This window comes from Pongo abelii, chromosome 2 (genome assembly GCF_028885655.2).
Source record: "Pongo abelii isolate AG06213 chromosome 2, NHGRI_mPonAbe1-v2.0_pri, whole genome shotgun sequence".
In the NCBI taxonomy this organism is placed as follows: domain Eukaryota; kingdom Metazoa; phylum Chordata; class Mammalia; order Primates; family Hominidae; genus Pongo; species Pongo abelii.
In genome coordinates, this window is record NC_085928.1 from 169,507,734 (window position 1) to 169,533,346 (window position 25,613).

At 41.3% G+C, this 25,613-nt stretch overlaps 1 protein-coding gene and 1 pseudogene across 6 annotated transcripts in view; one reads left to right on the forward strand and one right to left on the reverse strand.

Annotated features, from left to right (window-relative positions):
* The window catches only part of SCHIP1 (schwannomin interacting protein 1), a 138,365-nt gene that overhangs the window by 33,779 nt on the left and 78,973 nt on the right, over positions 1–25,613 (forward strand). The gene's annotated exons all lie outside the window — the stretch shown is intronic.
* Positions 15,831–15,985, reverse strand: LOC112132967 (U2 spliceosomal RNA; annotated as a pseudogene).

Consider the following 25,613-nt stretch of genomic DNA (forward strand, 5'->3'; position numbering starts at 1 on the left):
GATATCTGTATTTCATTCACACAATTAGTTGGCATTTTAGTCATTTATTAGTTTTTAGTCATTGGCCTAGAAGGAAATGGCTACAGTTCTCTTGCTCATCTCTAGTAAGGATTTGAAGTGGCTGGCTTGTCATTTATAAGGTTTTAACAAGAGAATTTTTAAAAATTCAAATGCTTTAACCATTTTTCAGGCCTTTGGTTTTTATATTTACTTACAAGTTGATAGTTTGTTTATTGGAATGGAGATTTTATTTGGGGTTGTGTGTAGAGATGTGTTCTGTTCTAGTGGCTAGAGTACTGAATTAAAATTTTAGAAAGAATTTGGATGTAATTTTTAACTGAGTCAGGAATTTGTTCATAGCCTTAAGCAACTTGTTTTATTCTCTCTGCTTGTTTTCATTGTGTGTTTGCCATCTCCTTCACTCACAATAGTCTTATAAGAGTTAATGAAAATGTTTGCAACCAGTGTATTTTTATCTTGGATGAAAAGAGCTGTGTACAAACTGTAACTTACCCTACTTTTGTTAATATGCAGCAGGATTCTTAGCCCTCGCCATGTATCATAATCCTTGAGTGCGTTTAACATGTTCAGACCCAAGAAATCACATCCCCCACCATAAGATTCTGATTCATTTAGGACCCTAGCATTAGCGTGTGTACTCTTGTGTGCGCGCTCTCTCTCTCTCTCTCTCTGTCTCTCTCAGCTTCCTAGGTAGTTTTAACATGCAGTCAGGATTGAAAACCACTGGCGTAAAGGATAAAGCCAATCTTTGTGCTTGGTTCTTTCTCTTATATTGTATCTGTTGGCCATTTTCTTGCCTATTTGATACAGGCAGATGTATTAGCTATATATTGTCCCATTAACAAATTACCACAAACTTGGCGGGTTAAAACAACACATATTTATTATTTTATACTTCTGAAGGCCAGAAGTCTGAAATGGTCTTACAGGGCTAAAATCAGTTTGTTGGCAAAGCTGATTCCTTCTGGAGGCTCTAGGGGAGAGTCTGAGTCTCACTCTGTCACCCAGGCTTGAGTGCAGTGGTGCCATCTCGTCTCACTGCAACTTCTGCCTCCCGGGTTCAAGCGATTCTCATGCCTCAGCCTCCCAAGTAGCTGGGATTACAGGCATGTGCCGCCAAGCCTGGGTAATTTTTGTATTTTTAGTAGAGATGGGGTTTCTCACCATGTTGCCCAGGCTGGTCTCAAACTCCTGGCCTCAAGTGATCCACTTGCCTCAGTCTCTCAAAGTGCTGGGATTACAAGTGTGAGCCCCTGTGCCCGACCTGTTTTCTTGCGTTTTCCAATTTCTGGAGGTTGCCTGCATTGCTTAGGTCATGGCCCCACTTCATTCTGACTTCTGCTTCTGTCATCTTATCTCCTCTATGACTCTCCTTCCTCTCTCTTATGAGGACCCATGTAACTACATTCGGCCCACCCGGGTAATTCAGGATAGTCTCCCCATAGCAAGATCTTTAATGTCATCACATCTATGGAGTCCCTTTTGCCACATAAAGTAGCATATTCACAGGTTCTGGGGATCAGAACATAAACATATGGGAGGATGGGGGGGCATTATTCTGCCTACCAGAGCAAGAATAAAATTCAAATCCATACTTTTTCTCATTTGAGTACAGAAGCCTCTGAGTCAGCCACAGCTTCCCTCCTCTACAGTTTCTGATGGGTGAGAGAGGAAGATTTTGTAAAGTCTCTTAAGTGATAATACCATGTTCAGAATTTTAATTTTATGATTTCTTTAAAAGGCTGCCAATTTTTAGATTTTCAGGTGCTTTAATAGCTTGTTTCAGAAGTGGATTGCATAACAGTTGGGTCTCATTGCGCTGAAATGGTGCATTGCTGAAGTCTCCCTCAGGTAGAGAACTTTTCTGCTACTAATGCAGTGATTCTCAACAGGGAGTAGGTATGGCTTATTCTTGAATTTTTTCTTCCAGCAAGAATTTTGTGTGTTAGACCCCCCCTACACACAAAAAGACTAGATTCCGAACCTCAAGGTCAAGGCCAAAGAACTCACCTCTAGTGGTCAGTATACTTGTATTTCAATATAATTGGTTTTCTTTGTAATCCTGTTTTTTACTATATGCATGTAAGATATCATTCTGAGAAGGGGTCCACAGGCTTCCCCAGAGTGCCAAAGGGGCCCTCCGTGGCACAAAAATGATTAGGAGCCCCTAGGAGAGGCCAAAAAATAGTATTATAATGAAATGGTAGGTCTCACCACAAAGATGACCTTCAGATGCAAGAAGCTGCCCAAGGGAGGGGAAAGGCTCCTGGCCGTGGTTTCCAACTCTAGCTGCTTGTTGGGATGATGGGTGGAGGCGGGGTGATGTCCTCTTAAAAAGCATGAGCATCTGGGACCCACTCCTAGAGATTCTGATTTGATTGGCCTGGGGACTCTGGCCTCTATCACAGAAGAAGTGATGTCGTGTTTGGTAGATGTGAGGTAGAATGGGAAGACCTAAGAAAGCAGGACAGAAATCAGGGACTCAGTAAAGGAGCGGTAAACTGTACTATAGAGCTGCGATATAGATATGGTTAATAAGTCCCTTAGCCCTCCCTGTTTCTGCTTCAATTCTTCTGCTAAACACGGTCTGCTAAAGACTCTCTGTGACCTTAGAGCAGGATAGAACCAAACTTAGACATTTGGCAGCACAACTAACCTTCCCTAGCCAGCCTATTTCCTAGTAGGGAAGATAGGTCTCCAGTGGTTAAGAATGTGGACATGAGCCAGACTGCTTCAAGGCTAATCCCAGCTCTTCCACTCACTAGCTATGTGATCTTTGGAAATTTACTTAATCTCTCTGCCTCAGTTTCCTCACTAGTAATAGTACTTCCCAGGATAGTACCAACAGGTGAATGGGATAGGTACTTCTGTTGGCTCAATTTACAGATGAGCTTTACAGATGCTAAGTAACTTGCCCAAGACATCACAGCCAGTAAGGGGTCAGAGCTGGGACTGGAAACTATACCTCTGATACCCAGACAGGGGTTCCTGACATGCAAACAGTCCCTGGACTGAGTAATAAATGTGGTAAAACTATGCTATAGACACAGTGGTGGTCCGAAGAAAGTGTTCACTTCATTTGGGTAGGTTAGAGGAGGAGAATCTTGAGCTGGGTCCTGAAAAATAATTAGAATTTGCCAGGAGGATGTGGAAGGAGATATTCCAGGCAGAGGGAACAGCGTGTGTAAAATTATGGAGACAAGGAAGAGCAGTTTGCTCTGGGGACCATATGGCCATGGAGTAGGATGTGTTGACAGAAGCCAATAGTAAGAGGGAGGCTGTGGAGCAGTATTTCTCCAGGGTTTTGCTGCATCAGATATATATTAGTAGCATTTGATGTGCAGATTCTGGGCCTCTCCCCAGGCATAATGAATCAAAATCACTGAGGTTAGAGTTTGGCAATCTGCATTTTAAAGGAAGCAAGCCATATGAATGTGTAAGAACTAAGATTTAGTGAACCACAGACAAGGATGGAGGCAAACAGTAGATCATAGCAGGGCTTATGTGTGCTAAGGTGCTTGGATTTGGGCAGAGCCACTGCAGGTCAGATAGATCACTGGACACAGTGTAAAAGATGGAATGAAAGAGGTTTGTTGGGGGATGGTGTCTGATGGTGGTGAGAATGCATTCTAGTGGGGAGATACTAGTTTTAAGAAAAGGTACTCCTGAACTAAGACAAGTTGGGGGCAGTAGAAGAGAGAACAGCAGAAATACAAGCCATATAAAGCATGTTGAATCATCAGAAGCTAGGGGGAGAGGGAAGGGGGTAGCATTGAGGAATCAGAGGAGTGTTGGTTGTTGGGCTGGCACAAAGTGACTACTTGGAACTCAGTGAGTCTTTGATGTGCTACTTGCAAGGGAGACCTGCCAGGGAGGAGTGATCATGCACCCAGCCTTCCCAGATTTCCCAGAGGAAAGCAGAGATGTAAAATGTGAACACAGCGTGACTGGAGCAATGACATCTGCAGGTGACAGGGAGAAAGCCATCTGCTTAGCTACAGCCCCCCTCTCCTGACACTTTTTAGTTCATGATCATGATTGTAAAAAAATTTGGAGTTTTGATTTGGGACATAAGATGCAATGCAAAGAATTGAGAACCATTGTCTTACAGCAAAGTACTGACCCATTAAATATTTGGGTGACAGAAAGACCTGACATTGACCATGGGGAAGTGAAGTAATAATCACCCTTGGAGAGTATCAAGGCAAAAGTCATGAAAGGGAGGTAAAACTAAAACCATATCCTCTGTATGACAGGAAGGGAAATGACTGAAATTTTCTGGACAAGCACCACAGTGTCTTTCTTCCCGATGATGTCATTTAGTTAGAACAAGGACTTAACCAGCTACTGAATTATTACAGTTTTCCATGACTAACTGACTTTTCCTGTTATGTTTGGTCTTAAGCTTTCTGTTGCCCAGGAGATCCACATCTACATGTTCAACCTCAAACCCTTCACAATTATTTTTTACATAAAGGACTGTGTTTTTTTGTTTGTTTTGTTTTGTAAAATCCTCTAGATTAATAGGAGGCAACAGTACCACTCATTTCTGCTGCATACTATTTATAAGTTGGTAAGGTTGTTGCATGCTTTTGAACTTGAATATTTATTTTGTCCCTTTTGGTAACAGTATCTAGCACATCATTGTAAAACTTGATTTTATTGGATGCCCTTTAGTTTCTCTTAGGTTAAAATGTGGAACTTATACAGTCACTTGTAATTTCCTCAGTCTTACCTTCAGATTCTTCCTTCAAAGGATTTTTCTTTCTTCCTTTCCATTTTTAATTTAAAATGAATTAAGCATGATACCAACTTCGTGCAGTTTCTTATTGTGAAGAACACATTGGTAAGATTGAAATGTTATTAGTCTAATTCTGTGCTATATTTTGAAATAAAATCTTCTGGAACAAATGTAAATCTAATGATTAGAAAATGTCATTTACATTTCTCAAAAAACAAACTTACAAGCAAGCAAATTTAAAGATCTTTTTTTTTTTTTGAGACAGTGTCTTGCTCTGTTGCCCAGGCTGGAGTGCAGTGGCATGATCTTGGCTCACTACAAGCTCCGCCTCCCAGGTTCACATCATTCTCCTGCCTCAGCCTCCCGAGTAGCTGGGACTACAGGCGCATGCCACCACACTCAGCTAATTTTTTTGTATTTTTAGTAGAGATGGGGTAAGATCTTTAGTTTTTATTTGCAATTCTAGAATTAGGCAACACCTCGTTCTATAGAACAGAATGAGTATTCCAATAAGCTGAGCAGAGGAAGTTGACTTTATAGAGAGGAAAGGGTAGAGGAAAGCAGGAAGAGGGAGCAGAAAATTGATTGTTTGTTTCAGTTACTTTCTTTGCAAAGGTTAAAGCAGAGGGGGCTTCCTTATGCCAGCTAAAACTGGCCTGTTTGGTAATTTGGCTGTTATGTTTCTCTGCTGGTTTCTTGAAAGGTCAGATGAACAACTTAGTTTCAACTTGGTGGCATGGAACTTCAGCATGAATAACTCTAGTTTGGTTTTGGTCTGTTGGGCCTATTACAGGAGCTCAGTTCAAACCAATGGCCTCCTATAAATTTTATATAACAATTAGTATTATACAAACTGGAAAGCTGGCTTTGCGGAATAAGAGCAGGTTTTGGAAATAGCTGGACTGGATCTTAATCTTTTCTGTTTCTCCTAACCATGTGACCTTGAGCAAATTACTTGACATCTCTGTGCCTTCATTTTGACATCTGTAAAATGGGAGTATTAATACTACTTAACTTCACAGGCTTTTTAGGAGGATTAAATGGCAATGTGTGTACGTGGCTCATAATTACTGTTAGTTATTTTTCCTTATCTTTTTCTTCTTCATTATCATGATTTACTTTGTTTTCATAAAAGGCCAAACAAGGCCAGGCGCAGTGGTTCACGCCCGTAATCCCAGCACTTTGGAAGGCAGAAGCGGGTGGATCACTTGAGGTCAGGAGTTCGAGACCAGCCTGGCCAACATGGTGAAACCCTGTCTCTACTAAAAATGCAAAAATCAGTTGGGCGTGGTGTGCACACCTGTAATCCCAGCTACTCGGGAGCCTGAGGCACAAGAATCGCTTGATCCCAGGAGGCAGAGGTTGCAGTGAGCCGATATCATGCCACTGCACTCCAGCTTGGACAACAGAGTGAGACTCTGTCTCAAAAAACAAAAACAAAACAAAAAAAACCAGCCAAACAAGACTTATTTTTCCAGAGGCTTGCTACAGTTTTCTATGCCTAGTTGGCTCTGAACACATTACTAAATCTGAGCTTTTAAATTAGAATAATCATGAGTTAAAGTGAATTTAAAATTCTTTCCTTATTTCTTGAACTTTTGCTTTTAATGATAGTTGCAAAGCTCCTGGAATTTTCCACCAAGTTATCTTCCACTTGGGGCCTCATGTATGCAAATGAGAGAAGTTGGGTAATAGAGGGAGAGGGAGACACTGAGCAGGGCAGTTATTCGACCTACATTCCTTTACTCTGGTGTTCAAGAGGCTTTATTCATATTTGTGTGTGCAGTCCTTTGTAACTGGTTGCAAATTTCGTCTCCTCAGACATTCTTTCTTCCTGAGGTAATAGATGTGCACGCCATTGGGGCACTCAGACACAGGTATGCTGTCTCGGCTTCTCTGTTAGAAAGGAAAGGCTAAGGCCACTACGCAGCACAGTGAAAAGAAGCAGACTTCAGGGTCCCCAGACTCGCATTTGAATCCTAACCCTGGGCAAATTACTTCACCTCGCTGAGCCTCAACTTCTCTCTCATTTGTGAAATAATGAAGTAGAGGATTACAAAGAGGATGGCACTGAACCTGGCACACAAAAAAATATGTTTATCCAATAAAAGTCCCCTTGCTGCCTTCTTGAGGAGGTGCCAGGGACACGGGTGACCAGGGATACAGGTATCTTGTCACAAGACGGACAAGCCTGCTGGCCAGCCGACAGACAATCCAACAGGTGTAAGTGTGATAATAAGGGAATATGTGGTAGTGGTGAGAACGTATGGAAGACTTAAGCTGAGACCTGATGAGTGAGTTAGGAGCTTGCCACACAGTCTAGTGGGGGTGCAAGAGAGAGCCTGGCACACAGAGAAGTTTCGTAAGGCTGCCTAGGACAGGAGGGATGGGTTGGGGCCAGATTAAAAGGGCCTTCTCAGCCTCATTTTAAAATTTGGACTTTATCCTAAGAATAGTGAGAAACTTATTGCAGCATTTTAAGTGGAGAAGTGATGCAACAGATTTGGATTCTAGAAAGATAACTTAAGGTAGATATTAGATTTGAGGGGTAGCTACACCAATGCCTAGGGTCTAGTTCAGTTGGGACCCCCAACTGAAGTCCTCCAGATGAGAGATGATGCAGGACTGATCTTGGAAGGCTTCCAGGAAGAAGAAAGTAGTGCTTTCATTCATTCGCTTATTCCCCACATATTAATTGAGTATCTATTATGTGCCATATACTAACTTCAAAGGGTATGGTAGTGAACAAAACAAAGCCCCTACCTCAGTGGAGCTACATTCAACATAAAACACAGATGAGTCTATGAGTAAATGAATATAAACAAAACATAGATAACACTCTGGTTTTATGACCCAGTTGATACCCACCTCCCTGAACCCACTTTAGAAGGAGAAGTCGAGTGTAATTGAGCAGTTATTACGCAGGCCCACCTCTCCAATGCACAGAGATCTCTGGGGATATCTCTTACCATGATAATGTCATACCTGCTCCAGGAGCCCTTTTTGGGGCTGCCCCCTCCCTCACTAACAAGTACAGGAAGGGAACTGATTCAAAGCCAGGTTCAGAAATTCAGACACTTAAAGGGGCAGAATATTGTTATGAGCTTTATGTTACACAGGTGGTATCTGGAGCAAGAAGGTGAACTTCGCAACAAGACCAACAAGACCATTGGGTCTGAGGAACAGTGACCTCAATAGTAATTGCTGCTCTGTGACTGCATGACAGTGATTCTCCACATGGGGCCTTTACTGACTGGTGGCCCGTGAGGGTCCTAGTGACATAAGGAAAAGCTAACCATGCCAGATCTTTCTTTTGTTGTTAAGGGCCCGTGACCTGCAGTTTCCCTAACACTCATTTTTATACAGGGCAGAGGTATGTGTGCAAGCTCAGATACCTTAAATTCATACACCTTTAATACAACCCAGGCAGATTTCTAAATGAGGGATGCTTCCCCACAAATGGAGAGTGAAAGTGGGCCAGTCTAAAAGAACCTCCATAGCACTGTGCATGGCCAGCTGTTTGTGGCTGTACCAAAGATGCAGGTCATAGGACTTTTATCTGAAAATTTCTATATTTAAATGTTGGCAACTAAGTCTGTTTTTTTTTTTAAATATGCAGTTTTTAATCATCTGTGGGCTGGATTCTTCCTTTATCTTTTCCAAGGCTGCCCTGTAAAAACATCCACTGCTGGCATCTGCTTTTCTTCCTTTTCACTCCCCAATTCTGGGTCCTTTAGTCTCTCATTACATCAAATAGGAGTGACTCAAATTTGGCCAAAATTTTCTTCAATTTATGGAAAAGCTATATACAAAAGTAAGTTTCTGTATACAAGTATTTTAGGAAGAATTTTCAGTTGGGGATGGTAACAGTTACTGTAAGTAAGATATGGTCATAAATGTTGTTACTCTAAGTGGAGAAATTTCTGATGTCTAGTCAGTTTACAAACCTGTGTTCTAGAACATAAACATTGGTTTGTAAGTAAAAGAAAGAAAGTACATGCAGATGCATTAAATCCATACTTACACCCAGTATGTATGAGTACATAATATACTTTTCTTGGGAATTATCAGATACTTTTTCCTGAATCAAATGATGAAGACTATTTAAAGTAGAAAAGAGAGAAAACCAGTCTATTCTGCATGGACATTTTGTTATCACTTTTATGGTAAGCAGTTCCATAAGCATGTGCCTCTATTTTGGCATTATATAATTTTACATTACTTCTTAAATTAAGTACAAGTTTTGAAAAGGAAACAAATTTAACCTCCTGTTATAATCAAAATCTTTCACTTTCTAAAAATCAGAGTATCTTCTTTTAAAGGGAGTTATTTATTCAATAAAAAATAATTCTGTATTTCTATATACCTTACAATTTTGTAAAATTCTGGTACACACAGTATCCTTATAATCACTTTTTCTTTCTATTTATATCCTTAAAAACATCTGTAGGAGATAGGAAAAAAACCCAGATTTTAATGAAATCATAAAAACAAAAGAACTTGATGCAGCCCACAGCACCTGCTAACCATACAATGTGTTTACAGTTGTTATTGCTACAATTAATAATATCACTATTGTCGTTATAAGCATGATTGACAGTTGAAGAAACTAAGTCTTAAGGAAGTTAAGGCCACCATGGTTATAAAATTAGTAAATTTTAGAGACTAAAACTTATTAAATCACAGGTCTATGGACTTAAAATCCATAACCTTTCATTTATACCAATAAAAAACAAAAGAACAAAGAGGAGGGCCTTTTGTTATTGTAACACCTTTATGTGCTGGGTGCATTGTCCATATTAGCTTATTTATTTATTTTTATTTTTTGGCAGGTACTGTATGAGGTTTCATTTTATAGGTAAACTGAAAAAGAGGTTAAGTCACTTACCAAGGTCACATTGCAAGTAAATGGCAAAGCCAAAAAAATGCTCCTATGTCTGAATGCCAAGGCTCCTGATCTCCTTCTAGAGTACATTGTATCTAATTGATAGTTGCAAGTAACCAGTGCTTTACTTTTAATTGATAGCAGACATTTAAGAGGTGTGTGTCACTTGCAACTAGAGCAAATTTTCTTCATTTCATAAAATTGCCAGCTACAGTAGAAGAAAGCAGTCATCTTCAATAGATAGGGTTTTCTGTAAAATAAACAAAAGGGTTTTGTGCCTGATTTTAAAAAAAAAGAATTCTATTTCTTTCCATGTCTGAGAGGTGACCTTTCTGATGTTATACTGTGGGTGGAATTCATTCTGGAGGTTCTGAGTGGGATTTTGGGAGTATGCTAGGAATGACTGATGAATCCATACTCCATTTGTAAGTGGCTTGTCATGTGATGATGAATAGAGAAAACATAAACAGTGGATATAGCAAAGTATCAGTTTGGATTAGGTTTAGGTGTAAGTGACAGAAAACCTAAAATGCCAGGACTTCAGAAAGGATAGTAGCTTATTTCTCATGCATGTAAAAGAAGTGTGGAGGTCAGGAGTCTTAAGGCAGGTTCAAGATGACTGAAGGTTTTTTCTTTTTTCAATCCTGCTCATACTCAATACATGGCTTTTTGCCTCATGGTCCAAGTTGGCTGCTTAAACACCTGCTATTGTGTTGTAATTGACTGCAGGAAGGAGAAAGGGAAGAAGAACACATCTCCTTTCCTTTAAGGACACTTCCCAGAAGTCACACGTGACACCTTTGCTTAAATTCAGTTAGCCAGAATTTAGTCACATGGTTGTGACCTCACACACATGCTACAAGAGAGGCTGGAGAATGTATTCTTATCCTAAGCATCCATATGCCCAGCTAAAAGGTGTGTGTGTGTGTGTGTGTGTGTGTGTGTGTGTGTGTTGCAAACGGCAGGGGGAGTTCTATCAATAAGGAAAAAGGAGAAAATATATTGGGGAAAGACTAATAAAGTCTCCCATAGAAAGAATCAATGAAAATGAGTTAACCATGCAACATAGAAAGATTACCTCCATTCCAGCCTCTGTTCCAGAATACCTACCAAGTCCTTTGCCTAGGATAGGAATTCTAGAACAGATGTGTGGGTGTAAGTCCTAAACTTTAATTCTGAGCACCTGTTTTTCAGTGAATGATAAAAATTGTTAGGAGCCCACATCTTTAAAAAGAAAGGCAAAGATAACCATAACCTTTATTTTTTTGAGCAGCTCCTTTGCACACTGCTTCACTACAAATAAGACCTACCTAAGGAATTAGATCATTCACTAAGTCCAAACCTGCAGTTACTTCAGAAGCTTGTGACTTCCATTAGAAAGTCTGAACTCTCTAACGTAGATACAGACCCTGCATGTGGGGGTTGAATTTCGAAGTTCTTGTGCTGCTTTCATTGGCATGCACCCAGGGAAGTATATGTACACATTGGGAATGTTTAGGGAGCTGGCTACTTCTCTGTTTTCTTCTGTCACAGCATTCCTTCATCCAGGGGAATACTGAAATAATAATTCTAGCAACAATTTTTTAAATGCCAAACCAATTACATGTATATTTCACTTAAGCTTCAGAGCAGCCTGAATGGTAGGCTTTATCCATTCCCATTTTACAGATGTAGAAGCTCAGAAACAAAGTCACACAACTAGTAAGGAGATGTGCCAAGATTTAAACTTAGATCTGTTGGACTCCCAAATGCATACCCTGCAACACGATGGCCTCACACCTTTGAAAAATAGTACAATGACTCCTTTGATGTTTCTTTTTTGTATAATGACCTAAGGAAAGCAGAGAGGTCGAGTCAACTTTCCCTGGTCCCTGCAGTTGTAATAGGGCTCCCTTCACCCTCAGTGATTCTTTACTGAGTTAGAGGTAAAACTCCACAATGAACTATAGGAAATCCCACTCTTTTAGAGCTCTGAGTATTTAGAGACTGATTTGGGCTGAGCAGGTGAGGGAGATTGGTAGCAGAGAGCTGGAACTGGAGGCCTGTTCTTTCTGTCAGTTCATTACTTTCAAAGGTCTGTTGCAGGGAGCCTCCTTGTCCTCCCAGTGTAAGGAAATATAATTGTGATCAATACATTTCCAAAAAATATATCTCCACTGCTAAGGACATGGTAAGGAAATGGAACAAATTAATAAAAAGGGCTTCTCAGCCAACTGGAAAAGAGGCAGGCCGTGAGTATACAATGTCTTCCTCAGTTTTTCTTCCCCAGTTAAGCATTCTGGGTCCCCTCCCTCTCATTTATTTGCTGCTGTGGTGTCTGCAGGGTAGGGTGAGCTGGCATAAAGTTTAATAAGTAGTAGCTTGCAGATCACTTGCTACCACATTTTCCAAAGCTTGCTGGTAGTTGCTGCCTTTGTCCCCTCAGCGTATACTTGAGATGCCTTCAGTCAGATAAAAATCATGGAAAACCAAACTAACCTAGCTTCACAGTGATGAGATTGGTTGGCTCCTGATTAGGAAAGGCTTCAGAATGTGTTTGTTTCATTGACCCAATGGGGCATCACCAGGAATGCTGTTATTTTTTTCTTTAAACTTCTCTGCTCTGTTTTTTGCAGTCAGTTTCATTTACAGGTATCCTCCCACACCTTCCGGTTGCCAAATGATTTTCCTTTCCAGGGCTTTGAGTTTATTCATCACTGTCTAGGGAGAGGGAGAAAAAGAAATGGTCACTTCCAAGAACTCTCTCAAAAGAGCCAGGAACTATTTTCCCAGTCATCCTCAGCAGATTTCTCCTCAATCTCATTGGCCCAAATAGGGTGTGGTGTTTATCCTTGAACCCGTAAGTGTAACCAGAGGATGGGATAATGAGCCACAAGCCCTGCCACCTGATCAACTTCCCCCAAGCACCTGGGCTTTGCAGGAGGAATTGAAGGTGCTCAAATAAAAGTTAAGGTAGTTACTAAAAGAAGGAGAGTGGTGTTGGAAGAGCAACTACAGTGCCTATTAGACTCCTGCTGTTCTGAGAATCAGCTCCAACCCACTCCTAGCAGCACCCAAGGAACTGGGGCTCTTAGCCTGACTCACAACTCTTGGAAGCTGCTGACCCCTAGTGTCTGAGGAAAGCATCGGCTCTAGAATCCAGAGGCATGGGTTTACCTCTCATGAGAATCACAGCGGCTGTGACACACACACACAAGGAGGTTGTAAGCAAATTAAAACTTCTAGAAGTACTTTAATGAATAAGTGAGTTTAATTGAAAGTCTTCCAAAGACACTCTAAGACTTAGGCCTCCCTCACCTTGCTGATCAGCAACCTCAGAACACTCTCTGTAGTCCTTTTCACACCTGTAAATTGTCATCCACAGTGTGTCTTTCTCTCTAGACAGAGGGTGTGTTTTTTGAGGATGGGGCCTAAGTGCAAAACACCCAGCTCCTCACCTTGAACTCCTGCATGCTTAGTAAACACTTGTATGAGTAAACGAAAGACCCAACTGTTGTTCAGCTCTCCTCTCCTCTCCCCTTCCATAGCCATGGCTTTCTCTTATAAATATCAGCTCTACCAGCCTAATTGTACTCCTTTTTATTTATTTATTTTTTTTTTTGAGAGGGAGTCTCGCTCTGTCACCCAGGCTGGAATGCAGTGGAGCGATCTCAGCTCACTGCAACCTCCGCCTCCCAGTTTCGAGCAATTCTCCTGCCTCAGCATCCCGAGTAGCTGGGACTACAGGTGCCTGCCACTCACACCCGGCTAATTTTTGTATTTTTAGTACAGATGGGGTTTCACCAAGTTGGCCAGGCTAGTATCAAACTCCTGACCTCAGGTGATCCACCCGCCTCGGCCTCCCAAAGTGCTGGATTACAGGCGTGAGCCACCGGGCCTGGCCAATTGTATTCCTAATAAGACAACTAAGCAATCAATTGTGTTTTGAAGCTTCATGTTATACGAATGGGAAAATATTCCAACAACCCCAAATACACATCTAAGCAGCTGCTTTTGTGTTGTGGAATACCCACTATCTGGTCAACAGAGAAAGCAGAATTTTTTATTATAAGCAGATCAACATTGCTACTGTGAATTCTTTGAGCAGTAGGCAAAGCTGTGTTAGAACGGGTTCTTCTTTGGTCTGTATGTGGCGGGTAACAGGACTTCTCCTGTGCTTCATGATTTGGGTTAGGAAGAGAGAGGAAAGGCAACAACATGGTAATTATAATATAGAATGACTCAAGACAAGAAAGAATAGGTTTTTGTTTTGTTTTGCTCTTAATTGACTTGTAATTCAAGCGTGAAATGTGGCAGCTTTCAGGATTGGAGAAACTTTGCACAAACCCAATATTAGAATTTTACTGCCATTAGCTGTGGAGGGCACCAAAGGACAGAGAGGATTTCTCAATCTGGGAGCTGAAGGCGAGTTCTGGGGAACAGTGGCAGCCACAGCTGTAGAAATCCTGACAGCTGTTCAGTCTTGGCAGGCAGGGCTGCTGCTCACTGGAGAAGCTACGGGGCTTCCTGGGCAGGGCCCTCCACTCGCATGGTGTCTGTAAGACCTGCTCTGGAGTGGAGGCATGCACCATCTTTCTTTTCCCCTTTTCACAGGGGAGGAGAAAAATGGGCAGATAAGTATCATAGCGGTCAGATAGGTCATGGGATAGGGAAAAAAAACCAATCATTGAAAAAGAGTGACTGGAAAACCACACTGTAACCTTGTGCCCTAAAGTATTGTATCAGTTTTGCCAGCCTGCACTTGTCTCTTAATTATGTAAACTAAATGCTATGTGTTATGAAGATCGTCATTATTACACTTTTGTTACTTTGTAGAGAATAAAGATAGATACTAAATACTGGTTCTACATTTCAGTTGACAGATTTCACAATTTTGCTTCAGAGTCCTTCTTTGGGATACATTGCATTCTTGCAGAAATAAGGATTTTGTTCAGTCAGTGTTTAACAGAGACTTTTAAAAGCTACTGAAGTTGCAAACCACTTAAGAGTTGTAAGTCTATCACAGTCCACCCATTTCAACAGTCCCCTGTTTTAACCTGTATTTGTGCTTTGGGGAGAAAGTGATGGAAGAGGCTCCACGCTGGCTTAGTCACACTGATGTATGAATAAATGGGCAAGTAATGGATGACCTGGGGTTCATGCCAGCCAACCCACCTGCACACCTGCTTTCACAAGCACTTGACAAGTCACCTACCTTTCTTAATGTGCCAAGTACATAATCTCTCTGATTCTGTAAAAAGATTAGCTATTAGGAAGATTACAAAACTTTGGGTACAAAAATAAGAGTATTTTTAGAATTTTGTTCTCCATGTGTTAATTTTATCTTCAGTGGGTTTTGTTTGTTTTACTCCCTCTGCCCCACATCATAATTTGTGTGTGTGTTTGTGTGTGTGTGTTGAATAGATGATCTCTAAGTAGGAAAATTCTCTTGGGAAAAATTCTCAGCATGAGAAATGTGGGGAAAATACAGCTGGACAGCTGTTTAATTTTGCCAAGAAAAAAATGAGGACTTGTTCTTTGCTGGTGCATGAGACAGGGCTGTGTCACTGCAGTGTGAGTTGTGAAGGAGAGAAGCAAACACACAGGCAGGTGTTTACACCTGCTGCCTTCTTAAGTCCTCCCAATAACCCTGTAAGGCAGGTACTACTTGTACAGAGGAGGAAATTGAGGCCTAGCTAAGTTATGCAATGTGCCCAAAGCATAGCTAAACAGTGTGGCCAATTTTTAAATCCAGACGTTTCTAACTCAAGAGCCCTGTTCTTCTTACTATACCAAATGGCTCAGCCCTCAAGTTGTTGTCATAGAAATAAAAATACAAACAACAAGGAACATTTGTTCAGCTTCGTGTTTCTCAACAGAATAAGAGATAGCTTCTCTGGAGCCCTTATGCTTTCACTAAAAATTCAATTGTTTTGTTTTTATTTTGATAGGAACATATTAATATTAAGCATATTCTGGTTCATCACCTTATAAGCAAGGACTGCTCTATGATATAAGTAATGCTGGTTCTATCTGTGTTTACATTGACACCAAAAAGTGTTTCTCAACCCCCAGAGATTTCAAGCTACTTTACCCAATATCCATTCTTCTCCTCTACCTTATTAACAGAACCCTAATTTGACTGGAATCAGCAATAGTCCTATGCTTCTCAGACTCCCTTGCAGTTACAAATGTTCATGTGGCAAGGTTTTAGCTCATGATATCTGAGCTATTAGATGGGGCTTCCCAGAAAGATCCTTAAAGTGGCTGACTTTTAAGATAGATAGAGGACATATCAGGTATTAAGCTGGTAAGAGCAGGTACTACATTTGATCTCAGACAAAAGGTCAAGAAGCAATGGTCAATGTCTTTCTCACTCTCCAGTCTTTCTCCTCATCTAGCCAGGAAGGAAGTTGAGATATGACCATGAGGGCAAGAACACATACTAGCAGTGGTGGAGGCAAAGATATAAGGAGTCTGGGTCTCTAATGACTACAAAAAACCCCTCGTTATACCAGCCCAGGGTGTGGCTGTCTGCAGACACTTCATTATATACAAAAAATAAACTAATTACCCCCCTGTACTAAAAATACAAAATTAGCTGGGCATATTGGCACATGCCTGTAATTCCAGGTACTCGGGAAGCTGAGGCAGGAGAATCGCATGAACCTGGGAGACAGAGGTTGCAGCTAGCCGAGATGGCGCCATTGCACTCTAGCCTGGGCAACGAGAGTGAAACTCCTTCTCAAAAAAAAAAAAAAAAAAAAAAAGCTTTTTTTTTTTTCTTTCTTTTTTTTATTATACTTTAAGTTCTAGGGTGCATGTGCACAACATGCAGGTTTGTTACGTAGGTATACATGTGCCATGTTGGTTTTCTGCATCCATCAACTCATCATTTACATTAGGTATTCTCCTAATGCTATCCCTCCCCCAGCCCCCCACCCCCACCGACAGGCCCCAGTGTGTGATGTTCCCTGCCCTGTATCCATGTGTTCTCATTGTTCAACTACCACTGATGAGTGAGAACAAGCAGTGTTTAGTTTTCTGTCTTTGTGATAGTTTGCTTAGAATGATGGTTCCAAGCTTCATCCATGTCCCTGCAAAGGACATGAACTCATCCTTTTTTATGGCTACATAGTATTCCATGGTGTATATGTGCCATATTTTCTTAATCCAGTCTATCATTGATGGACATTTGGGTTGGTTCCAAGTCTTTGCTATTGTGAATAGTGCCAGAATAAACATAACGTGTGCATTTATAGTAGCATGATTTATAATCCTTTAGGTATATACCCAGTAATGGGATGGCTGGGTCAAATGGTATTTCTAGTTCTAGATCCTTGAGGAATTGCCACACTGTCTTCCACAATGGTTGAACTAATTTGTGTTCCCACCATCAGGTGAGCCGAGATGGTGCCATTGCGTTCCAGCCTGGGCAACAAGAGCAAAACTCTATCTCAAAAAAAAAAAAAAAAAAAAGAAGCTAATTTTTAAAATAGCTTGATTAACATATGATTTATAGCCAGGTGCAGTGGCTGATGCCTGTAATCCTAGCACTTTGGGAAGCCAAGGCAGGTAGATCATTTGAGCCCAAGAGTTCGAGACCAGCCTGGGCAACATGGCGAAACCCTGTCTCTACAAAAAATACAAAAATTAGCTGGGGCATGGTGGCACGCAAATGTAGTCCCAGCTATTTGGGAGGCTGAAGCAGGAGTATCGCTTAAGCCCAGGAGACGTAGGTTGCAGTCAGCCAAGATTGCGCCACTGAACTCCAACTTGGGTGGCAGAATGAAACCCTGTCTCAAAAAAATAAACCAAAGGGATATAATTTACATACCATAAAATTCACCTGTTTTGTTGTTGTTGTTGTTTTGAGACGGAGTCTCACAATGTCGCCCAGGCTGGAGTGCAGTGGCGTGATCTCGGCTCACTGCAACCTCCGCCTCCCAGGTTCAAGCGATTCTCCTGCCTCAGCCTCCCGAGTAGCTGGGATTACAGGCATGTGCCACCACGCCCAGCTAATTTTTTGTATTTTTAATAGAGAGGGGGTTTCACTATGTTGGCCAGGCTAGTCTTGAACTCCTGACTTCGTGATCTGCCCACCTCGTCCTCTCAAAGTGCTGGGATTATAGGCATGAACCACCACGCCCCGCCTCAAATTCACCTGTTTTAAATGTACAGTGATTTTTAGTAAGTAAGCATAGTTTTGTGCAAACATCCCCACAACCAAATCTAGATTATTCCCAAAACATTCCTCTTGCTCATTGGCAATCTATCCTCATTCCTACTACCAGGCCAAGGCAACCACTGATCCACTGTCTTCATAAATCTGCCTTTTCTGAACATTTCATATAAATGGGATCATAGAATATCCAATCTTTTACATCTGGCTTCTTTCACTTAACGTTGTTTTTGATAGTCTTCCATGCTGTAGCACATAACAGTAGTTCCTTCTTGTTGCTGAATAATACTCTATTGTATGGCTGTATTCTATTTTGGTTGTCTGTTTACCAGTTGATGAACATGTGGATTGTTTTCACTTTTTAGACCTTATGAATAATGTTGCATGAATACATATACATCTTTGTGTAGATGTGTATTTCCATTTCTCTTGGGTAGATTCTCAGGAGAGGAATTGCAAGATCATATGGTAAATTTATGTTTCATTTGATGAGAAACTGCCAAACTGTTTTCCAAAGTAAGCACACTATCTTATATTCCCATCGGCAATGTATGAGGCTTACGGTTTTTTCATATTCTTATCAAAAATTATTTTGTCTTTCTATTATATTCCTTCTACTGGGCATGAAGTATAATAGCATCTCCTTGTAGTTTTAATTTTCATTTACCTCACGACTAATGATGTTGATCACCTTTTCAAATGCTTATTAGCCATTCATATTTCTTTGGTGAAATACCTATTCAACTGTTGCCCATTTTTAATTGGCTTGTCTTATTATTAACTTATAAGTGATTTTTATATATTCTGGATACAAATCCTTTACCAGAAATAATATTTGTGTATATTTTCTCCCAGACTGTGACTTGCTTTTCATTTTCTTACTGATGTTTCTTGAAGCACAAAAGTTTTTAATTTTGATGAAGTCCATTTTTTCAGTTTTTCCTTTCATGGATTATGCTTTTGCTGTTGTGTTTAAGAACTCTTTGTCTAACTTAAGGTTGCAAAGATCTTCTGCTGTCTTCTACAAGTTTTATAGTTTTAGCTTTTACACTTGGCATATGATTCATTTTGAGTTCATTTTTGTGGATAGTGTGAGGTATCTAAATTCATCTTTCTGCATGCAGATATCCAGTTGTCCCAGCACCATCTGTTGAAAAGACTGTCCTTTCCCCATTGAGTTACCTTGGCACCTTTGTCAAAAATCAATGGACTATAAATGTAAAGTTTTATTTCTAGACTCTCAATTCTGTTCCATTGATCTACATGTCTACCCTTATGCCAGTACCACACAGTCTTAATTAATGTAGCTTTATAGTAAGTTTTAAAATTGGGAAGTCTAAGTTTTCCAACTTTGTTCTTTTTTAAGATTGTTTTGGCTTTTCTAGGTCCTTTGCATTTCCATATACATTTTAGGATCAGCTTGTCAATTCCTGCCCAAAAGCCTGCTGGAATTTTTATAGGAATTATGTTGAATCTATAGATCATGTTGAGGGGCATTGCTATTTTAATAATACTGAGACTTCCACTTCCTTTATTTAGATCTTTCTTCTTATAATTTCTCTTAGAAATGTTTTCTAGGTTTTTTTTTTTTTTGTGGCAGAGTCTCGCTCTGTTGCCCAGGCTGAAGTGCAGTGGTATGATCTCGGCTCACTGTAACCCTGCCTCCCAGGCTCAAGCGATTCTTGTGCCTCAGCCTCCTGAGTAGCTGGGATTACAGGCACGTGCTACCATGCCTGGCTAATTCTTGTATTTTTAGTAGAGACGGGGTTTCACCATGTTGGCCAGGCTGGTCTCGAACTACTGGCCTCAAGTGATCCACCCACCTTGGCCTTCGAAAGTGCTGGGATTACAGATGTGAGCCATCACGCCCAGCCTGTAGTTTTCAGTGTGTAAGTCTTGCACTTCTTTTGTTCCTAATTTTTCAAGTCACTGTTATATGGACTTTCTGATACATAAGGCCAAATTGAACTCATGATACATATTCTTATTGCCAAATAAAATGGAAAATTTAAACAAGTGGAGGTGTACTTAATATATATAAATGATATTTCTATGTTAAGGCCAAATGATGCATTGTGTAAATGAACAGTTTCACAGTGGAAACAATGGAGAAAACCGAATTATTACATGACATGCATATCCAGTCCAAATGAACCTTGTCCTTACAGTCAGTACCATATGTATATAAGCCAATAAAACAACGTCACATGGCACAATAATCAGTATTGTTAGTTGAAATTAATTGTATTCTATTTTTGTTTATATTTTGTAAATTCACTTGGATTTGTATAAGTGCTATTAGCAAAAGGAATTTACACCTAGTTTTACATGTATTGGCTCGATATTTTTTTCCTTTAATAGGTGTTGTCTTAGTTCATTTTCTGTTGCCATAACCGAATACCTGAGAGACTGGGTAATTTATAAGGAAAAGAGGTTTGTCTGGTTCACAATTCCAGAGGCTGGGAAGTCCAAGAAGCATGGTGCTGGCATCTTCTCAGCTTCAGGCGAGGGCTTTGTGCTGTATCACAACATGGCAGAGAAAGGCCAAGAACCAGAAGGGAAAGCAGGAGTGTGCAGAAAGGGACAAAACATGAGAGGCAGCCTTGCTTTATAACAGCCTTCTCTCTCAGTGACTAAGAGATGGCATTAATCCCTTTCTGAGGGTGGATTCCTCAACCAAATGCCTCTTAAAGGTTCCACCACCTCTCAACACCATTACGTTGGGGACCAAGCTTCAACATGAGTTTTGGAGGGAGCTGACCATATTCAAACCATAGCAGCTATCTATTTTGTACTCACTATTGTGAAACACTGGCTCTAGCTTTTTTTACTTTACAAAGCATTTTCAATTCACCATCTTATTATTCTCACAGTAACACTGGAGCTTGGGTAAAATAGGGCTTTTTAAAATTCCCATATTGTAAATCATGAAACTAAGATTCACAGAAATTAAGTGATGTTTGTAACTGTATACATCCATAAGTGGCAGTTCTGTGATTGCTGAGTGCAGTAGCTCACACCTGTAACCCCAGCACTTAGGAAGGATCTCTTGAGCCCAGGAGGCAGAAGGATCTCCTAAGCCCAGGAGTCTGTGACCAGCCTGGGCAACCTGGGGAGACCCCGTCTCTACAAAAGGTTTAAAAATTTGCCAGGTGTGGTGTGCATTTGTGGTCCCAGCTACTCAGGAGGCTGAGGTGGGAGGATCACTTGAGGCCAGGAGTTTGAGGCTGCACTGAGGAGCGATCACACCACTGCACTCCAGCCTGGGCAACAGAGTGAAATGCTATCTCAAAAAAAAAAAAAAAAAAAAGAAGAAGAAGAAGAAGTAAAATTAGGAGTTCAGGCTCCAAATCTCTTACTCTTTCCTCTATATCCATATTGATTATTGATCACTTCCTTAAACCCTGCTAGGATACAAGAGAAATATAAAACTTTTGGAAAGCTTTATAGGTACCAAGATAAAACTAATATGAAGCATAGTAAAGCTAGGGTTAATATAATGGAGGCCACAGCCCAGACTCTAGATTCTAGCAGCATCTATAGAAAACAGACAACTATCCAGACCTGAGAGATGAGTGGGAAGCACGCCCTGAGCAATGCAGAAGATGCTGTCAGGCAGCCCAGATCTACAGCACTCCCTCCACCCGCTTCCAGGAGGGAAGGACTTCCTTCTTCAGCTGCTGTTAATGTTGGCAGCTGACAGTGCTCAGCTGAGACTCTCTTTGGAATTGCCTGTGGCTGAGGAGAACTAGGATGCCCAAGGTAGGAGCAGTAGCAATCCATATCCAAAGACAGGTTAATGCTGGGACATGAAGGCCTGGCCCTTTCACCCGGCTTGAATCCGCTTTGAAGCCCCAGCCCCGTTGCAGAGCATCCTCCTGGATCAGTCAGGCTTTTGTTTGCAGCTGCATCAGAATTCAACCTCTCCCTCTGCCCTGTCTTACTGCCTGTATTCCCTCACAGGTGTTGCCCCCAGAGCACTCTGAATAAACTTCCTGCCTGTGAATCTCTACCAGAGTCAGCTTCCTGCACCCAATGATCTATAAGGTTTCTAGGCAACAGGAAATGCCCTAAAGGCCAGAATTCCTCTCGTGGGTATAGCAGAGAGTAAACAGAGTAGTGTTTTATAGTGGCTACAAAAGAAAAGGGCAATGGTGGTGGACTTTGAAAGACAGGATGAGCTGTCAGCCCTTATGGGGAGCCCCCAGAAAGCTGTAGCTGGCCCATGTGCCACACATTTTGCCGAGTAGGGATACTGCCGGGCCCCCGATGTTCTGTTTGTAAAGTGGGTGTGTAGCCCAGGTATCAGCTCTCATCTTCACTGCTAACTGTCCTCTTCAGCTGCAGTCCTATGAATTGGGCCCTGAAGCTGGAACCAGAAGATCTGATTTTAGATCTCCCTTGCCAGTTTTGTGGCTTTGTGATTCTAGAAGTTGTATTTCTCATTTGAAAAATGGGTATGCTTTGAGGATTGAAATGATCCTAATTTCAGGGGCTCTTCATGAGTGTCATGTGACAGGAGGATTTCATGGCCAAGTAAGTCTGGGTGACACTAGGCCAAACTAAGTTTAATTGATTTCTGAGGATTTCTCAGTCTTTTATATGTTGCTTTTCCTTCTGAGTTCCTTAAGGAGGGGGTGTAATCCAAATCATCTGAACCCATCAGGAAGACTTCTTTGCTGCGGACACCCTCCATGGAGCGTTCATAAGCCTGGATCTTGCTGGAGTCATGTTGAGAAGCCCTGTCCCATCCCATAATGGACAGTTAATAAATTTAAAATTAGACTGTATTGATTACCATGGTCTGCACTGCCCTAACCTTAAACCAAGTTAGGACTCTCAGAAATATCGGAAGAGTTCCCAGTGATTCTGGCACTCATGATCGATGTGTTTTTGGTTATTTACATTTGGTAAGCTGTAATTTACCTCAAGGATACCTCCAAATCTGTGTTCAAGACATGTATGTTTTAAAGAATGTTACTCTGTCAAGCTTTTAGACTGGGGAGAAACGTGGCTTTCCAAGGCATACACTCTCCCTTGGAACAGTAGTAGCCATCATGTGTTGGAACTTATAGTTGACACCTTGGGGGGATGAAATGATATGTTGAAAAGGATGCCGAAGGTATGTCTGGGCTGTGGGAATAGGAGTGCTATGATGCATCAGTGATGTCGCCCATTAACAACAGCATTCTCCACTTTCATTTTAGACCACAGTTAAGTTTACCGTATATACTCCTTTACCTTTCATTTTAGACCACAGTTAAGTTTACCGTATATACTCTTTTACCTTTTGAAGACAGTAGGAGAATAAATTATTTAAACCCTCTCCTAAGTGCAGTATGTTCAAAAGTAACTCGTAACTCATCATCATCTTCTCACCTTCTATGCCAGTTCTCTCCACGTCAGATGATGGTGGTGGTCTCCAGGAACACACCCATGATTCCTACCTGGTCTTCATTTCCCATAACCCATCAGTCACAAAGTCTTGCCAATTTACCTTCCAAATGTGTCTCGAATCACTCCCCTTCCCATCCCAGATGCCACCCCCGTTCTGCAAATGCTATTAACTCTCACCTCAACCTCAACATAGTCTCTCTGCCTCTGGTCCTATTTATTTATTTATTTATTTATTTATTTATTTATTTATTTGAGACAGCATCTCGCTCTGTCGCCCAGGCAGGAGTGCAGTGGTGCAATCTCAGCTCACTGCAATCTCTGCCTCCCAGGTTCAAGCGAGTCTCCTGCTTCAGCCTCCCGAGTAGTTGAGATTACAGGTGCATGCCACCACACCAGGCTAATTTTGGTACTTTTAGTAGAGACAGGGTTTCATCATATTGGCCAGGCTGATCTTGAACTCCTGACTTCAAGTGATCCACCTGCCTCGGCTTCTCAAAGTGCTGGGATTACAGGTGTGAGCCACTGCGCGGCCAGCCTCTGGTCCTTTTTTAAAATGTATTGTATTTATCCATTTTTGAGATGGATCTTGCCCTGACACCCAAGCTGAAGTGCAGTGGTGCAGTCATGGCTCACTGCAGCCTCAAACTCCTGGACTCAAGGGATCCTCTTGCTTTGGCTTCCAAAGTAGCTAAGACTACAGGCAAACACCACAGCACCTGGCTTTTTAAAAATTAATTTTCGTAGAGATGGGGGTCTTGCTTTGTTGCCCAGGCTGGTCTCAAACTCTTGGCTTCAAGTGATCCTCCTGCCTCAGCCTCCCAAAGTGCTGGGATTACAGAGGGGAGCCAGCCCGGCATCTGCCTCTGATCCTGTACTCTTTAAGCTCCTCTCCTAATCTACCTACCTGACTGCCTATTCAGGTGTGTCTCATTCTCAAACACTGTAATGACTTCCTCAGGGTAAAGCCTAATATAAATTCAGCATTACATAACTCCTGTATCAGCCCTGCTGACCTCTGGTCTCATTTCTTACCACTCCCTTGTACTCTAACAAAACCAGTCTGCTGACCTGCCTAACTCATGCTGTCTCTAGCTTCCATGCCTTTGTTTTTGTGGTACCCTTTGCTGAAATGTTTTGTCCACTCTTTCTTGCTCAGTTAATTCCTACTCATCACTGAAACGCAGAGCTCAGACATCAGCCACTCCAGAAAATCTTTCCTGACCCCCAGGCTTGATTAGAGCCCTAACCAATTATATATATTGTGCTATAAATAAATAATATAAATATGATATATAGTATAATTCTTTGTCTATGTGTCTATCTTTGCCTTAAGGCTGGGACTGTGTCTTATCTCTGTATTCCTTGAGCCTGTTACCATGCTGCATTTATCTCAAGCGCTTAATAAATATGCGTGGATTAAATGAAGGAATTAAATACCTATAATGAATAAAACTAAGCTAATAGCCACCCATCAACATCAGAAATATAACCAATACTTAGGTAAAGAATTTTCTTTTGCAGACTAAGAATGATTGCTTTGCATGGCTGGTGAAGTCTGAAGGAGAAAAGCAAGCAATGGGGTGGGGTGGTGGGGTGGCGGGCTGCGGGTGGCGGGGTCGAGGAGAGGTGCATTGTCAATGACAGCAGCACTGAGCAGATTCTAATGACTTCAGTGTGGTATAAAGCAACCTGGACACTGAATTGCATCTGGTTTCCAGTGAAAGAGAACCACTTAGAGTGCTTAGCTGGGTTTAAAACAGTTTCCTCACTTTTGTGTGGCCACTCTGGGTGTTTGCCCATATCTGTACCTCTGCAGCTGACTTTTTAAAATGCCTGAACTTTGGCTTGTTTTTCTTCATGGATTACTAAAAAAAAAAGAATACCTTCTTCTACTAATTAGATTAGATTAAAGTTAACCCATGGGACCCTTTGGCAAAGTACTGACTAGATTAATACTTCTTTTCAGCTAGAGTTTTTTTTGTTTTGTTTTGTTTTGTTTTGTTTCCGACAACAGAGAAGGAATGGAGTGTAACCTGTTACCTTCTGGTGAAATTCCTCATTGTGCTTTTGTCACTGTATTCTTACTGTGTGCAAGACCTGCCAATCACAGGCTCTAAGTCTAAGCCTTGGTTTGAACGGCCTTGGGAATAAAGTATGTTTCCCAGACCCTCCCTAGGGCCCTCATTGTTTTGATTTTCCTTTTTACACATATCCACCTACAGTGGGCTACAGCCCAAAACCCAAACTTAAAAATAAACATGCAGTCCCCTTTCATTTATCCAATGGTGAGACAGGCCATCAGCAGCTGCTGTAGACTGAAGCCTAGAGGTAGACCCTCAAGTCAGACAACAGTCCTCTCCACAATAATCAGCCAAGGAGTGTTCACAAAGCCCGCATATCTGATACCC